Below are 18,976 nucleotides of genomic sequence, written 5' to 3' on the forward strand. Positions count from 1 at the left end.
AGAGCTGGAGAAAAATGTAGAACAAAATTCAAACTCACAAAAAAAGACCAGACTTACTGGTCTGACAGAGACTTGAGAAACCCCAAGAGTATGGCCCCTAGATACCCTTTTAACTCAGTTCTGAAGTCACTCCTGAGGTTCACCCTTCAGCCAAAGATTAGACAGCCCCATAAAACAAAATGGACTAAATGGGTACACCAGCCCAGGGGCAAGGATGAGAAGGCACGAGAGGACAGTAAAGCTGCTAATGGGGAATCCAAGGTGGAGAAGGGGAGAATGTTGACATGTTGTGGGGTTGGCAGCCAATGTCACAAAACAATATGTGTATTAATTGTTTAATGAGAAAATAATTTACTCTGTAAACTTTCACCTAAAGCACACACACACACACAAAAGTGAAAGACAAGTAAGCGAAAATGGAAAAAAGCAATGGTTTGTACTTCACTTTCCTGGTCAATGCACAATTCATAGTACCCCTCAGTTTCCTTGTTTGTAGTTATGACCAGGGCTTCCCCTGCTGAGAATTTGCATTTCTAACAAGTTCCTTGCTGAAAATTTGCATTTCTAACAAGTGCCCAGGAAGGTATACATAAAAATCACTGGGGATCTTGTTAAACGGTAGATTCTGATTCAGTACATATGGGGTGGAAATGCAACTTCTCAACAGGGAACTTTTTAGAAATGGAAACCCTCAGGAGGGGTTCAAACTGGATCAAACCAGTTCTAAGCCCTGCCTGACAAAAAAGAACTAGTGAGTGAGGAAGCTAAAATAAGACTTGCAGAGAATTTGTGGATTTTATTGGAACATGCTCTCCCCTGTTCCAAGGTTAACAACAGTCTACTTTCTGATGTGTTCTGGTCTTTATGGTAATTTTCAAGCTTTTTTATTCCGCGGATCACTTTAATTTGATTCTTTAGACAATGAACTTTACCTGCTGCCCTTGCTTTAAAAAAACAAAAAGTACCTCTTTAGAATACTAAGAATGGCTCTTCTTTTGCCAAGATTATCATGAAGAGACACCACAGTGGTATTTTTCTTTCTTAAGTGGTTTCTCTGCCTCCACACTGTTCTTATACACAACACATTCCCATTCATCACATCTCTAATTACACTACAATGATTCCCAAAAAAGGAGGAAGGGGCATGCCTTGCTCCTGACTCTGCCCTTTTCAGTCCTCTCAATCAAGAATTACTGTAATAACTTATACCTCCCAAAATATAAACATTAATACAAGAAACAAGCCAATGATCTACTTGGTGGCTACTTAAAATTAATGAATGCAAAAATGTATGGAGAACCTTCTCAAAAAGTTGAACATAGAACTACCATATGACCTAGCAATTCCAATCCTAGGTGTATACCCAGAAGACATGAAAGCAGGAACAAACAGAAACCTGTGCACCATTGTTCATTATAGCACTGTTCACAATACCCAAAAGGTGGAAACAACCAAAATGTCCATCAACAGATGAATGGATAAGCAAAATATATATACAGACAATGGAATATTACTCAGCCATAAAGAGAAATGAAGTCCTGATGTATGCCACAACCAAAATATCCATCAAGAGGTGAATAAAATGTATATATACACAATATAACATTACTCAACCATAAAGAGAAATGAAGTCTTGATGCATGCCACAACTGAAATGTCCATCAACTGATGAATGGATAAACAAAATGCATATACACACAATGGAATATTACTCAGCCATGAAGAGAAGTCTTGATGCATGCCACAACATGATGAACCTTGAAAACACTATGCTGAGCCAAGTAAGTGAGCTGCAAAAGGACAAATACTGTAGGATCTCACTTACATGAAATATGCAAATATATAGAAACTGAACATTTTTTTTTTTTAATTTTTTTACTAGAGGTGGGAAAGAGTGGAAAAGGGGAAGTTTTTGCTTAGGGGGCATTGAGTTTATGTTAATGGTGGCAGACTATTTTGGAAAAGGATATTGATAATGGTTGCACAACATGAAGAATGTCATCAATGTCACTGAACTGTAAATGTAGAAACTGTTGTATTGGTGAATGTTTTGCTGTGTATATTTTTCCTACAGAAAAAGGCACTTCTTATCCTGAAGAGATGGGCAGAGCTCCATTCTTTTTTTGTCCTTTCTTTTTAAACAACCACAACAAAATGTATGGAGGACCTAACAAATACTAGACACCATACTAGGGATCCTATATAAAGCATCTCATTTAGTGCTCACAACCAGCCTGCAAAAGGCTAGAGAAGTTATAGAACTTGACTTCCCATGATCATACCTGGAAAAGAATTGGCTCTACTGGATAAAGAACTCAAGAATCTGGGCTTTAGGATTCTAGTCCTGGCACTGTTCCCAGGTAACCACGACTCTGACCCTTTGCCTCTCCAGTCTCCCCATCTGTAAAACGAAAATGTTAAAACTCCCCAGGCCCCCACTTCCATCTTCTGAGTACCCAGGGAATAACAGAAGTATGTCATTAGAGCTGAATGTCTTGGATAAAGTGTGAGAAAACTATGCCCCCCCCCCCGCCAGTGCACAAAAAATCACCTACCATAAGGAAAAGTTGCCTCCTTCTTTGCCAAGAGCTACAGAACAACTCAGAAGAGAGGGTGGGAAGCTGCAGCACGTGACCGAATCAATGAACACGCCAAAGGACTGCCTGTGGTCACACACCAATGAGAGTAGAGCAGGGTTTCCCTCGCATTGGGCGCCGGGTGCCGTGGCACCCAGGGGGCTGGCAACTGGACTACAGAGGCGCGTGAGTCGAGGAATAAAGGCACAGCACAGAAATCAGTATTAGGTTCCTAGGATTGCCTCTGAGGAGTCTCAAAATGATCCTGGAAATACCAAAATAAAAAAAGGCTCTTCAAACTGCAACGTCGCAGCTCCAAGCGAGAGAACACCTGAGGCAGCTGCGTCTGAGGACCAGGGACCGGAATGCGGTCACACGAGGCCGAATGCCTGCCCAAACGACAGCAGCTGAGAACGCGCGAAGGCGACACAACCGCCTGAATTTGGGCCGGGGATGGGGACTCCCAGCGGCCTATAAATACACATGACATCAACCCTGGGAACCCTCTGGGCCAGGGCCCGCCGCGACGAACCTGGGGCAGGGATTCTTTGTTGGTGGGAGGCTTTGATTTCTAACGAGGGGCGCTCAGGGGGCCAAGGCAGGAGTCTGAGGGCCTAGGAAAAGGAAATGGCCAAGTGCTGTAGGTAAGAGCCAGGCCCCTGACTCCCCTTGAGAAGGGATCCTCCGAGGCCATTCCCTGGATGCAGACCCCAGACTCCCCTCGCCTTGACCAAGAATCCAGAGGACGCGGAAGGCCGAGCCCACGTCCCGTTGTTCCCCACTTTCGGACCCCGGGCCTTCCCATACTTACCGGGACCCGGGGGCCTGTCTTCCTCGCCCGGGTCCTCTCCCCTCCCTGCCCCCTCCTCACTTCACGTCCCCTCCTCCAGGGGCCGCAGCCATGTCCGTTACTGGCAACTCTAAAGGAGCTTGCCTCCCTTCTCGGACGACGGAGGTGCCGGCCGGCGAGCTAAAGTCCGGGGTGTCGATTGGTCGGGATGAGAAATGGGTGGGGCTACACGGCTTCGGATTGGCTGAGCATCGCGCGAGGCTGTAGCTGCAACCGCCCCTGTGGGAGCCTGGCGGAATTGTGATCGAAGTGATGCCGGCCGGACGGCTCCGAGCCGCTGTCCTTTCCTGGGCGTGAAGGCTTAAACCAGAAGCGAGGGCACGGCTTTCACCAGCATTCGTTTTCCTACGGAAAAAGGCACTTCTTACCCTGAAGAGATGGGCAGAGCTCCATTCTTTTTTTGTTCTTTTCTTTTTAAATAAGCCCCTTGCGGAGCGCTTGTCTCCCGCTTTCACTTCTGAACTCGCTCCTTGTTGCCGAGAATAAAAGCCTTAAGAGACGCCTTGCTCAGGGACCTTGAAGGGAGTCCTCAGGGACTAATATTGCGTCCAAAACAAAGCTGCAGAATCTGAGGCAATACTGCAGTTTTCCCTTCAGCTCAGCCGAAATCTAAAGGGAAAAAACAAGTTATATTTTTCTGGACAATTAAGAGAAATCGCCTGGGAGACCTCTCTTGGGAAAACAAATCAAGCCTGTGTCAGTATTTACTTCTGTTTTCCCAGAGATCTAAGTTTGGAGACTTAAAAAAAAAAAAATGTTTATCAGATTGGAAGCGGAACTTGGTTGGCCCTGGGAATTAAGAGCCCTTTCCCCTATTAATGCATTTCAGCAGGAACCTAGTTAAAACCACTCTTTCTTCTCAGCTGGATAAGAGGTGCCGTTTTAGCACCTAATTTTGCATGTTTGATCCACTTTAACTCTTGGTTGGCGTGGGTAGAATTATATCACTTTCTGCACACACAAATCTTCCCGCGGTCTATCTTTGCAAAGTCCAGTTCTCTCAACCTGACAAGTCCTTCATAAATCAACTCAGGCGTACATTTCCAGGCTTAACTTCCCACGGGTCAAACTACTCTTAACAGCCACAGAGATTGACCACCATCCCTTAATGGTATGTGGGACTGTCCACTTCTGCTCCTTTGTTCAAACAGTTCTCTGTGCCTGAAGGTCCTTTCCTACCCAAAAAAGCAATATTTAAATGCTCGCCCATCCTGAAGGTCCACCGAAAACGCTACACTCCCAAAAGCTTTCCCTGACTTTTAGTCATTGTGCCCCTTTCTTTGTATCCATTGTCTTTTTTACAAAAGTATGCTTTGTACAGCATTCTGTTATATTTGTTAATATCTCAAGCTCCCTGAATGCAGCACCTTACTTGGTACCTTGTACCCAATAAATGTTTGTTGAATTGAACTAGTCAATTGCCTGTATTTTATGCCTTTCCACATCATTCCGGAAGATATACATGGTTATAATTCCCCCTTTGGCCTATGCTGCTTCTTTGCTCCTCTTGGGCTTTATGAATATTACTCAACATACTTGAACCTACTTACCAGTTACTGGGGCTATACTACGCTCTTTCGTCTACTCACCGTCTCCTCTGACAGTCCCCCAAGTCATCAAACTTTCCTGAAGAAGTAAATCAAATTACTAAAGCCAAATGCCAATAGGCCCACTCTAAATTCACACTAACTAGCCTTTCTGTGGCTCTTCGGTCCCTTTAGCTGTGTTTGTTTGTTTGTTTTTAATTGTACTTCAGTTGAAGGCTTACAGAGCAAATTAGTTTTTCATTAAACAATTAATACACGTATTGCTTTGTCACATTGGTTGCCAACCCTACAACATGTCAACACTCTCCCCTTCTTGACCTTGGATTTCCCATTACCAGCTTTCCCGTCCCCTCCTGCCTTTTGTCCTTGCCCCTGAGCTGGTATGCCCATTTAGTCTCGTTTTATTTTATGAGCCTGTCTAATCTTTGGCTGAAGGGTGAACCTCAGGAGTGACTTCAGTACTGAGTTAAAAGGGTGTCCAGGGACCATACTCTCAGGGTTCCTCCAGTCTCTGTCAGACCAATAAGCCTGGTGGTTTATAGTGAGTCTGAATTTTGTTCTACATTTTTCTCCAGCTCTGTCCAGGACCCTCTATTGTAATCCCTGTCAGAACACTTGGTAGCAGTAGCCAGACACCATCGAATTGTGCTGGACTCAGTCTGGTGGAGGCTGTGGTAGTTGTGGTCCATTAGTCCTTTGGACTAATCTTTCCCTTGCTCCAGACAGGGTGGGACCAGTGGAGTATCATAGATGGCTGCTCACAAGCTTTTAAGACCCCAGGCACTACTCACCAAAGTAGGATGTAGAGCATTTTCTTTATAAACTATGCTATATTAATTGAGCGAGATGTCCCCCGAGACCATGGTCCCCAGCCATCAGCCCAGTAATTCAGTCCGTCAGGGAGTTTGGATGTGTGTGAAGCTTCTATGACCTTTCTTGGTCAAATCGTGCTGACTTCCCCAGTACTGTGTACTGTCTTACCCTTCACTGAAATTACCACTTATCTATTGTCTAGTTAGTGTTTTTCCCACCCGTCCCCTCCCTTATAACCATCAAAGATTGTTTCTTTCGGTTTGTAAACATTTTCATGACTTTTTATAATAGTGGTCTCATAGAGTATTAGTCCTTTTGTGATTGACTTATTTCACTCAGCATAATGCCCTCCAGATTCATCCATGCAATGTGTGATGTTTCACAGATTCATCCTGTTCCTTATTGTTGTCTAGTATTCCATTGTATGTATGTTCCCTAGTTTGTTTATCCATTCTTCTGTTGATGGGCACTTAGGTTGCTTCCATCTTTTTGCTATTGTGAATAATGCTGTAATGAACATGGGTGTGCATATGTGTATTCGTATGACACACTTAATTTCTGTAGGATATATTCCTAGGAGTGGGATTGGTGGATCATATGGTATCTCTATATCTAGCTTTTTGAGAAAGCACCATATTGTTTTCCAAAATGGCTGTACCATGTTACCTTCCCACCACCAGTACGTAAGAATTCCAAGCTCCCTGAAGCCTCTCCAACGTTTGTTATTTTGCTTTTTTTTTAGTCCCGCCAGTAATGTTGGGGAGAGATGGTGTCTCATTGTAGTTTTGATTTGTATTTCTCTAATGGCTAGTGATCATGAGCATTTCCTCATGTGCTTGTTAGCTGCCTGAATGTCTTCTTCAGTGAAATGTCTGTTCATATCGTTTGCCCATTTTTTAACTGGATTTTTTTTTTGTTGTAGAGGTGTTGGATTTTCCTGTACATTTTAGAGCTTAGACATTTGTTGAATTCGTCACAGCCAAAAATCTTTTCCCAGTCCGTAGGTTCTCTTTTTACTCTTTTGGCAAAGTCTTTTGATGAACGTAAGTGTTTAATTTTTAGAAGATCCCAGTTAACTAGTGGTTGTGTATTGCTAATTATGATCTGTGGGTTGGGTTATCCTATTTATGCTGTATATCAGGACCGCTAGTGTTAAATCCTACTTTTTCTTTTGTGATCTTTATAGTTTTTGGTTTTATATTTAGGTCTTTGATCCATTTTGCATTAGTTTTTGTGTATGGTGTGAGGAATGGGTTCTGTTTCATTTTTTTTGCAGATGGACATCCAGTTTTGCCAGCACCATTTGTTAAAAAAGACTGTCTTTTCCCCCATTTAATGGACTTGGGCCTTTGTCAAAGATCAGGTGACCACAGGTGGACCCTTTAGCTATGTCTTATTGATTGTCTAACAACCTCAGACAACTGTTCCATTCCTTCTTCAGTTTCCTGAAGTCTCCCCTGTCTCTCCCTACCAAGATGATTTTGATGAGGATACCAAGGTCTTCTGAGGTGGCATTTCTCATCCACTCCATCTACTTTTCATTCGCTCTGAACTTATCTCCAAGGAAGAGATATTCCTTCTTTTCAAACCTATATCCCCATCTGTGTTCTCAGTCTTTTCCCCTCTAGCCTCCTCATCTGTTGTTGTTGTGTGCCGTCAAGTCAATTCCAACTCATGGCAACCCCATGTGACAGAGTAGAACTGCTCCATAGGGTTTTCTTGGTTCTAACTTTTACAGAAGCAGATCGACAGGTTTTTCCCCTGCAAAGCCACTGGGTGGGTTCAAACCTCCGACCTTTAGGTTAGCAGCCAAGTATTTAACTGTTGTGCCACCAGGGCTCTTTTCCTCAACTGTAGGCATTAGCTTATGATGGTTCCTGTGGCTGAAGTGCCCTTCTCATCTCCTTTCTTCCTGGCTAACTCCTTATTATCCTTTAAGGTCAGACTGGGTTGTCCCTGCTCTGTTTTCTCATAATTCTTTGCAGATTTTTCACTCTCCACATTGTTTTTAAATCTTTGGCAGGAAAATAATATTAGTAATACCTGAATATCCAGAGTGTCTTTCCCTCCACCTGCCTGCTAAGGAGGATTCTGCCCGTGCTTGTTAAGTTCCCAAATCATTGTACAGTATAATAGGTGAAAGTTAGGACTGAGAAAGACCAAGCTGTGAGTGGTTTGATTTACTTTGGGTAGGATGGGGAGTTACCAGAAGATGAGAGAAGGTAGGTTTTAAAAGAGGGCAGGAGGGAGGTGAAGAGGGAAGAGCTAGGATGGGCTGGATTAGGGAAGAGTTGGAGGAAGTTTAGAGGGAGGAAAAAGACTTTAGGGCAGAGTGAGAAGTACTTTAGCTGAATAGATGAAACACCATTCACCTATTATTCTGATACGGTACAATCATCTGGGAACCTAACAGGCAAAGACAGAATCCCCCTTAGGAGGCAGGAGGAAGATTTTAAGTGGGTTTAATTTATGTAATTTCCCCTTTGGCATCTTTCTCAAAAGACTACAATATAATTTGAAGTTGCTTTGTGATTATTTTGGGAAGCCAACTAATGTTTCTATGTCCACGAATCTGTGTAGAGACTGGACATATCATGGCAAGGTTTTATTTAATGAAAAGAATTATCTAGCCATGTGTCAATTCCCCTTCACTAGGCTGGGAATCCCTTGAGTCCAAGAACTGTGCCTTATTCACCTTTGTGTCACTATTGATAAGCAAAACACCTGGCACACAGCAGGTGACTGATGAATGTTTGTTATCAAACGAGCTGGTACACAATTATCCTCACTCTAGGATCTTCAGTTTTTTCCTTTCCATTGGGTCTTTTCCCCTAGCTGGATAAACATTCATAGTTCTCTCTCTAGTCAGAACAAAAGAAGGAGGAAGAGAAGGAAAAGGGGAAGGGAAAGGAAAAGAGGAGAGGTGGAAAAAGAGAGGCAGAGAGAGGAAGGCTTTCCTGAAGAAGTGATATTTCAGCCAAAATCTGAAGAGTAGCTACAAATTAACCACGGAAAGAGAATAAGGAAAAATGTTCCAGATAGAAGGAACAACATGGTAAAGTCCATGAGGAAGGAGGGTATGAGTTTAAGGAACTAAGAGGGCTCCAGTGTGGCTGGAGCAGAAAAGACGAACAGCAGACAGGTGAGGGCAAGGCTGGAGGAGAAGTCAGGAGTCAGACCATGTGGGGTCTCCTTCACCAAGGTAAGGATTTTGGATTTCATACCGAGAGCAATGAAAAGCTATTGGAGGCTTTTAAGTGAAGGAATTCCACAATCTGATTAGCATGTGTAAAAATACTCAGCCTGGCTGCTGAGTAGAGATGCAAAAGCGGCTTTGAGTAGCCCTACAGAAGAAGCTTTGCTGTAGTCTCAGCAACTGAGGCCCTTGACAAACGTGGTAGCAGCATGGGTGTCACAAAGTAGATGTCCTTGAGAGATATTGAGCAGGTAGAAGAGGCAAATGTTAGTGACTGGTTGGATTTAAAGTTTAGGGAGAAGAAGGAAGGGCTGGCTTCTAGGTTTCTACACACTGGACCTCATATAACCTCAATTATAGCAACAGAAACTACCTTTGTACAGCTCCAGGGTCCCTAGAAAAGGTAACCTTAGAGCAAAGTACGGGACAGAGAATCAGGCAGAAAACATTTATTTCTAAGACTTCACCTAGATGGAGGTAGGAGAGGTAAGTCACAAGATGTGAGTCATTCGGCAGGACTGATTCAGGGTTTGAATAAGGAGTGACAGGCTGAGTCACCAACGAGCAGAAACAAGCTCCACCTACCACCCACCTGGCTTCTGCTGGATTGCACCATCCATTCAGCCTAATCATTTGTTTAAAGGCGACAGGATGAAACTGTGACAGTTTAAGATTCCTGGGCTGAAATCCTTTTAACTCGACTGAGCTGAACAGCACAATCAGAATTAGAATCCCTTGCCAGAAATAACAGTGTCAGGATCCTAGAGCGGCTAATGCGTTATGAAACTTCTGTTGGAGCAGAAGTTTCAGATCAACCCACAGCACTTTCAGAATCCTTGAAAGGCAACTAACCAAATGATCAGAGGACATGAATAGAGAGTTTGCACAAGAAGAAATACGAAGATAAAGAATTATATATTGACCTTAAACCAAAACTATCCTCTGAAGTCTCCTCCGAACCCCCAAAATAGTTTATATTAAAAGTAAAGAATGTCTACCTTGAGCATTGTGCTCTTTTAAAGAATTATTTATGTGAGATCAAACTGACAACAGCAACTTGAAAGGTTAGGTGAGGAGTTAGGGGGCAGTGAGCCTAAGTCAATGGTGGTGGAACAATTCGGAGAAGTATAGTAAGAATGTTTGTATAACGTGAAGAATGTAATCAGTCACCGAGCTGTGTGTGTAGGAATTGTCAAACTGGTTGGTGTATGACTGTGTATATTTTCAGCAAAATTAAAAAAATAAAAAGGAATTCTACTTTGGAGAAATAGGTTCAATCTTACTAATAAGTCAAAACCAAATCAGGGTGAAGAGCCAAGATGGCAACTTAACTGGATACGTCACACCATCCTTCTACAGCAAAGACCTGAGAATCGAAGAGAAACAGATGCAGATAAATCCTGGAACCTTGAACATCAAAAAGAAAGAATAAAGACTTGAATCAAACACCAACTGGAAGAAAAAATTGAATGAATACAGCAAAAGAGGAGTGACAAGAAGCAAGGCACTCTGCCAGACGTCCATCTTGAGACAAACCAGTAGTGACGCCGGGTGAGGACAGAAAGGCAACTTCACGGGATTCCATAAGAGACAAAGAAGCTAAAAATACTCTCAGAGAGCAGCAAGGTGAGTGGATGATGACCTGGATCTAAGGAAGGATAACACACAGAGGAGGGGAAGAATTCCAGGGATTCTGCTGTCCACAGAGCAGGGAGGGAGCCAGGATCTAGTGTCATGGTACGTGCCTGAGCGCCAGTCCCTGAACTCTGGGGTGGGTGACACACATGAGGTGGTGAAACACCAGCATATTGGCAAAAGGTCCCCCACCCAACCAGACTCCAACTCAGTCGGGGGCAGGTCCCAACTGCTGGCTGTAGCGAACAGGAAGTGCCTAGACACCCATGTCTGCGAGCTGAAGGGGCATACTTCCCCTCCACCACCCTCCTGATTGGAATGGAGGGTCCCATACCCCAGCCACGCTGCCTGACCAGAGATCATAATTCGAGCCACCCCTCCTCCCTCACTCAGCCCCACCTGCCACCCCCCCCCCACCTACCTGAAGAGCAGCAGTAAGCGCACTCCTGTGCACTCACCTGCCCTCCACTCATCCTCCGCTCTCCCCACCTGGCAAGTGGCGGCGATAGCATGATGTGTGCATGCCTGCCTTACACCCACTCTCCCCCCAGCAAACTGGCAAGCAGTGGAGACTGGGCAACGGAGCAAGCACGCTCCCACCCTCCATCCATTACCACCCACCCCAAACCAGTGAGCAGCAGTGACCACATGACCAAGTGTGCACCCACCAGCCACTCACCCCCCCAACAAACAAACGGCAGCAACCGCACAAAGGCACATGCATACACCTCCCACCCACACCACCCCCTCCTGACCCTGCGAGCAGTGACGACCCCCCCCAGGTCACCCGCCACACCCACCACACCTGCCACCCCAGCCACCCTGCAAGTACTACCGCCTGCTCCCGCACCACTGGATTGAAGACAGATGGCGGCCAACACCCACTTGCAGCTAACCTCCATGACCAGTGAATAGAGACCCTCGCTCACTCCCAGTCACTGCCCCGCCCACCTGGAAACAGGCAGTGAATGCTCCAGTGATGCCAGACAAGCAACTAGAATGGCATGCCCACCCTCCTGCCCAGATATATCGAAAGAAAACGAAGAAACAGGCCAAAGCAAACAAACATACAATTACTAAACAAACACAGTAACACCTTAATGCCTCAGACTCAAGAGATAATATTAAATTACATAAAGTAGCAGAACAAGGTGGCTCAAGCAAGTGACCAAAATAAAGGGCCAGAAAACCCTCCTGAGGAAGAAATGGTAATGAAACTGCCTTATAAGGAATTCAAAAGACTTACACATAGGACCGTTTAAGAGATCAAGAACTAGATCAAGGAAAACACAAACAAAACCAGGGAGACCACAAACAAAACTCTAGAAGAATTCAGGAAAACAATAGAAGAACAAAATGACAAAATAAGTGGGCAATTAGAAACCATACAAAAATAGCTATTCGAAATCCAGAAGATTAACACTAAAATTTCGGAAATAGATAACTCAATAGAAGGATACAGATGTAGAACTGAATTAATGGAAGACAGAATCAGGGCATGTATACAAAACCAACAGCCAACAGGATGCCTTTATCGCCACTCTTATTCAATATTGTACTGGGAGTCCTACCTAGAGCAATAATGCAAGAAAGAGAAATAAAAGGCATACAAATTGGTAAGGAAGAAGTAAAACTACCCCTATCCGCAGATGATGTGACTATATACATAGAAAATTCCAGAGAATCTACAAGAAAGCTACTAGAACTAATAGAAGAGTTCAGCAATGTGGCAGAGTACAAGATCTACATATAAAAATCAGTTCACTTCCTCTATACCAACAAAGAGAACTCTGAAAAGGAAATCAAAAAAACAATACCGTTTATAATAGCCCTCAAAAAGATCAAATACTTAGGAATAAATCCAACCAGGGATGTAAAAGATTTATACAAAGAAAACTACAAAACTCTATTGCAAGAAACCAAAAGAGACCTACATTAATGCAAAAACATTATACTCATGGATAGGAACACTTAACATTGTGAAAATGTCAATACTACCCAAAGTAATTGACAAGTATAATTTAATCTCAATCCAAATTCCAATAACATTCTTAAATGAAATGGAAAAACTAGTCACCAACTTTATATGGAAAGAAAAGAGGCCCCAGATAATTAAAGCACTGTTGAAGAAGAAGAATAAAGTAAAAGGACACACGCTACCTGACCCCAGAAGCTACTATACAGCACAGTAATCAAAACAGCTTGGTACTGGTGCAATGACAGATACATTGACCAATGGAACAGATTTGAGAACCCAGATGTAAACCCATTCACCTACGGTCACCTGATCTTCAACAAAGGCCCAAAGTCTATTAAATGGGGAAAAGGGTCTTTTTAACAAATGATGCTGACAAAACTAGTTGTCTACCTGTAAAAAAAAAAAAAGAAAAGAAAAGAAACAGGACTCATACCTCATACCATACCCAAAACTAATTCAAAATGTATCAAAGACCTGAATATAAAATGAAAAGCTATAAATATCATAGAACAAAAAGCAGGGTCAATGCTAGAAGACCTAAGACACGGCATAAATAGGATATAAATCATAACTAACAATACAAAAACACCAGAAGATAAGCTAGATAACCGGGATCTTCCAAAAATTGAACACTTATGCTCATCAAAAGACTTCACCAAAAGAGTAAAAAGAATTGGAAATTGAGACTAGTCTGCTTTGCCTACTTCGGCTGGATGGTTTGGTGCGTTGTATGAAGGGACTGCAGCCAAAAATAATACTAGAGGAGGTTGCGGCCATTTTCTGAGGAGCCACGTTGCTGTTCTCGTCAGCTGCCATTGAGTTGGCTTCCAACTCACAGCAACCCCATCACAACAGAATGGAACACTGCCCAATCTGTGCCACCCCTATGATTGGTTGGAGTTTGATCATTGCGATATATAGATCACCCAATAAGCAAGGTACAATACCATTTATAGTAGTCCTCAAAAAAGATAGAATACTTAGGAATAAATCCAACTGGGAATGTAAAAGACTTGGTTGTGTGTACTTACCAAGCTGTGGTGAACAATTTCACCTGGTTTTAACATCTGTCCATGAAACCCATGTGAAATTGTTCACTACAGAGTAGTAAATAGCCATGCATGCCTTGTTTAATGTAAGCTGGTGTATACTGTGCTTACTGGTTAGTCTGCCTCTGTCCATAGGGGTTTTCATTGGCATTAGCAATCATGAAATTTATTATCTGCTAGTAAAGGAGACCGCCCCCCCCCAACATTTTTACATAAAGAAATGAGACAATCAGGTTTGGGAAGAAGAAAGATAAATTTGTGGAAGATGAACTAGAAAAAGAACCCAATAGAGAGGAATCCAGCTGTGGTGGTCCAGGCATAAGCTGAGGAGGCAGCCAGCCACCCTACACCTCCACCCTAGCCCCAGGACTTCTCCATCACTTCGTTTCCCAAACACCAATCCCAGTCACCTCTGTCTGGCATTTAGGACTCATTTTTACACTGCTTTTGGAGCCGTGGTGGTGTAGTGGTTAAAGCTCGGCTGCTAACCAGAAGATCGGCAGTTCGAATCCACCAGCCACTCCTTGGAAACTCTATGGGGCAGTTCTACTCTGTCCTATAGGGTTGCTATGAGTCAGAATCGACTTGATGGCAACTGGTTTGATTTTTTTGTTTGTTTTTTAGTAGCATTTTATGTGTAAATGTCACTTTATTAGTGAAATTGTAAGCTCTCTGAGAGTATGGACAGTGCTTAGTACATTTTAGTCCCTGGCAGATTAGCAGGGGGAATGTTTACATGTCCACTTGTGACCTAACAGTGGCACCAAAAGTCCTCATAGGAAGGAAGCTGTCTTTGTTTAGGAAAATCCCTTGATAAATATTTTAAGGAAAGATGAGGCCCAAATGGCCTAGGTCTCCAGGAGCCAAAGCAATAGCAGAATGAGTCCAGATGCTCTGCATTATAAAAGGGACTAGAATTTTGAAGTTAGAAGAGGAAGAGAGGGAAGAGCAGAGAGAAAGGCTGAGCAATGTGGAGGAACATTGGAGCCTGAGCTGTGGAAATGTGGCAGAAGACTTTCAGGAAAAAAATCTGGACGTTGAACTTAAAGTTGCTCGTGTTGATTGTGCTCTTTTAAAGAACCATCTCTATGGGGTCATATGGATAATCGCAACTCAAAAGGTTAGATAGGAAGCTTAGGGGACACTGAGTTTGTGTTAACAGTGGAGAAATAATTCAGAAAAAGAATGAGAGTGATTGCACTGAATTGTACATGTAAATTCACTGAATTGTAATTGTAAAAACCCTTGAATTGGTGTACGTTTTGCTGTGTATATTTTTAAAAACAAAAGCAAGTATTAAAAAATAAAAATATAATTATTCATGTTTCTATGGTGTAAATTCCTGCATCTCCTCAACTCTTCAATTAGAGATGTCTTCATAGATAGATAACTTGTATGAGTGGTTTGTTCAGTGAAAATTGAGGGGTGTGGATACGTTTTACTTCTCCACTGTATCAGGAGCTACACCAACGGAATTATGTGAGAACCCCTGATGTAAACCCAGCTCAACTGGGAATCATGCAGAGAACTCTTTGGAATGGGGTTTTAAGTGAAAGTTGTCTAGATCTAAAAGGGCCAAGGAAGCCCATTGGTGATATCTAAGCCACATTTACATAGCTGTCACAAGGGGTCTTCTGAAGTTGGGTCGGTCTAACCTGGTAAGTACGCTAATGAGAGGAGCAGCCAGCTTCCTCCCAGTCAGGCTCTTCTATACAGGCAGACACATTAGTCAGAAGGATGGGGAGCATTTAAAAAAACAGTAAAACATCATGCAGAGAAACGCTCTTTGTCAGTTGAGTTAGGACAGTGTAGGGTAACAGACATGCTTTCTGGAATACAACCAGCTATTCCTCTCCCTCACCACTCCCGCTTGGAAATAGTTTCTTCTGCTGGCTTCTGGTCACTACTCTGTCTGCTTCTCCTCCCACCTCACTGGTTACTGCTTCTAAGTCCTTCTTGCTAGCTCCATCTCTGATCAACCTCTAGATATCAGAGTGAGCAGGGCCTCCCCTCTTCTCTGTAGTCCCTTTCTAGGTGGTTGAATCCAGACCTGTGGCCATAAATACCATACAAGTCAGAATTGACTCAACGGCAATGCGTTTGATTTTTTTTTTTTTTTTTTTTGTCTTTTTTGGTTTTGTATGCCGATGATGGCCACATTTTTTTCAGTCTTGACTTCTTCCCCGAACCCCAGACTTACTTATTCGGTTGCTTAATTGATATCCTCCCTTGGGCATCTAATAAGCATCTCAAAATTAAAACATCCAAGACTAAGCTCATGGCCTCTTTCCCATAAAAGTTTCCTTCTTCCAGGCCTTCTCTTTTCAGTAGATGACATTACCAAACACCCAGACGCTCCAGGCAAAACCTAGGCATCATCTGCATTTTTAAGGCCCTCCCTTTCCTCACTTTCCACATTCAATTACCAGCAAATTCTTTGCCCTCTAACTCCAGATTATACCCTATTCTATCCTATTCTATCGTCTCTTATTTCCAACTCTGTCACCCCAGTCCAGGTCACCATCAACACCAGCTGCATTATTGCAATCGCTCCTACCTAAGCCCTTGCTTCTTGCTCCCCCTACAATTCAGCAGGGACACAGCAGCCAAAGGGATCTTTTCAAAAACTGAATCAGATCATGTCACTCCCATGTGTGAGCCCCTTAAATGGCTCCCCATTTCAGAGATGAGAAAACTGAGGCCCAGAGGGTCTATGTATCTTGCAACCAGGTCACACAGCTCAAAAGTGGTAGAGCAGGCTTCAGATCAGGCCATCTGGCTCCAGAGGCCAGGGTCTTTTTTTTTCCCAACAGTTTTATTGAAATATAACTCACATACCATATAATTCACCCACTTAGAGTATACAATTCAATGGCTTTTAGTATATTCACAGGATTGTGAAACCATCACTATAACTTCTTTTAAAACATTTTTATTATTCCAAGGAGAAACACTGTAACCCTAGCAGTCACTTCCTGTTTCTCCTCAACTGCCCCCTTCACCTCCAGAAAATCATTAATCTACTTTGTCTATGGATTTGCCTGTTCTAGGCCTTTTATATAAATAGGATTACACAATATGTGATCTTTTGTATCTGGCTTTTTTCACTCAACATAATGTTTTCAAGGTTCAACCATGTTGTGGCATGTGTCAGTAGTTCATTCCTTTCATGGCTGAATAATATTCCTTTGTATGGACATACCACCTTTAGTTCACCCATTGGTCAGTTGATAGACATTTTGGTTGTTTCCACTCTTTGGTTATTATGAATAATGCTGCAATGAATATTCATGTACAAGTTTGTATATGGGTGTGTATTTTTATTTCTCCTGGGTAGATGTCTAGGAGTGGAATTGCTAGGTCATGTGGTTACAGAGGGCAGGTTCTTAACTGCTTTGCTATTCTGCCTCCTCCTAGTAAATGAATCTATCATTAATTTGGTTTATATATAAATCTTCAGATTTTTAGTTAGCATAGTTTTTTTTTTTATAGTTAGCACTTGCCTCACCTGAGGGTCTAATCATTTTGGGGCATGCTGAAATGGAGAGGTAAGGGGTTGCCCCTGAGAAGAAGGCTTGACAGAAGATCCCCTCAAAGGAAACCCTGTTGCCACTGTTGAATCCTTGTGTAAGGTCATTCCCCCATAGGGTTGATGCCAGTTCCTTTTCTAAGGGACATGTCATGGATTGAAATTGTGTCCCCCAAAAATATGTGTCAACTTGGCTAGGCCATGATTCCCAGTATTGTGTGATTTTCCACCATTTTGTCATCTGATATGATTTTCCTATGTGTTGTAAATCCTACCTCTGTCATGTTAATGAGGCAGGATTAGAGGCAGTTATGTTAATAAGGCAGGACTCAATCTACAAGATTAGGTTGTGTCTTAAATCAATCTCTCTTGAGATATGAAAGAGAGAAGCGAGCAGAGAGACGTAGGGACCTCATACCACTAAAAAACCAGTGCTGGGAGCTGAGCTCATCCTTTGGACCTGGGTTCCTGCGTGGGGAACCTCCTAGGCCAAGGGAAGACTGATGACAAAGAAATGCCCCCAGAGCTGACTGAGAGAAAGCCTTCCCTTGGAGCTGGCACCCTGAATTTGGACTTCTGGCCTACTAGACTGTAAGAGAATAAACTTCTGTTTGCTAAAGCCATCCACTTGAGGTATTTCTGTTACAGCAGCACTAGATAACTAAGGGTGTAATTGGTTTGTATCAACTTACCTGCACCTTTTTGTTCATGGCCCTTTCCAATCAAGGGCAGCAATTTGTGAGGTGACTGCTTGGAGTCTGGAGGTGCTATCGATCCCAGGGAACATAATTTTTCTGTTTAAAGAAATTGGGCATTTTAGGGATCAAGGCCAACTGAGGGCTCATTAATACCTTTGGCCCCTTCATGTGGTGTTCACACCACATTATCAGCCCCTTGCTACCTGGGCTGTGTCCACTACAATTGTGAATGTTTCTCCCAGGAAGCTGGTCACACCTACTTGGATTGGGACATGTAGATAAACAGAAGTTAGCTATGGACTTCACAGGAGCAAGGGCCCTCGAATAAGGGCCTGGAAGGTCTGCAGAGGGTGGCTGCTTCGGGATTTGCCCGAGGGTAGCACGTGAGAGTTCCCCTTCAGGTTACTCTGCATCCCAAACCCAGTGGGGGTTTGGCAACCCCTTGCCAGCTTGATGATCTCAGATGTTTAAGTTGCTGCTATTCCTTCTCTGAAGGAGCCTTAGTGGTGCAAATATTTAAGCGCTTAGCTGTTAACTGAAAGGTTGGTGGTTCAAACCCACTGAGTTGCGCCTCAGGAGAAAGACCTGGCAATCTGCTTCCGTAATGATTGTTGTTGTTTTTGGGTGTCATCGAGTTGGTTTTGACTTATAGAGACCCTATGTACAACAGAATGAGGCACTGCTCAGTCCTGAGCCATCCTCACAATCCTTGCTATGTTTGCGCCCATTGTTGCAGCCACTGTGTCAATCCAACTATAAAGACTACAGCCTACTCTGTCATATGGGGTCACTACTAGTCAAAATCGACTCGACAGTACCCAACAACAACATTCTTCTTCATTGACGTCCTGCTCACCTGAGGTGGCCAGACTCAGGAGCCTGTTGGCACCTGAGAAATGACTGTGTGATCAGGGTCAGGTAATAAACACAGGTGCCCTCCCCTGGAAAGCACTCCACGGGCACCCAGGAGAAGAAAACTCTGCGGCTGAGCAATTTGTTTTAGGTGAAGAGGCCAATAAACATTGGACGTTACCTTGGTTTTGTTTTGATTTTATCATGGGGTGTGGTTAGTGTGTTGTTCAGAACCAAACGAACTTTGTAACTC

The sequence above is a fragment of the Loxodonta africana genome, chromosome 18 (genome assembly GCF_030014295.1).
Source record: "Loxodonta africana isolate mLoxAfr1 chromosome 18, mLoxAfr1.hap2, whole genome shotgun sequence".
In the NCBI taxonomy this organism is placed as follows: domain Eukaryota; kingdom Metazoa; phylum Chordata; class Mammalia; order Proboscidea; family Elephantidae; genus Loxodonta; species Loxodonta africana.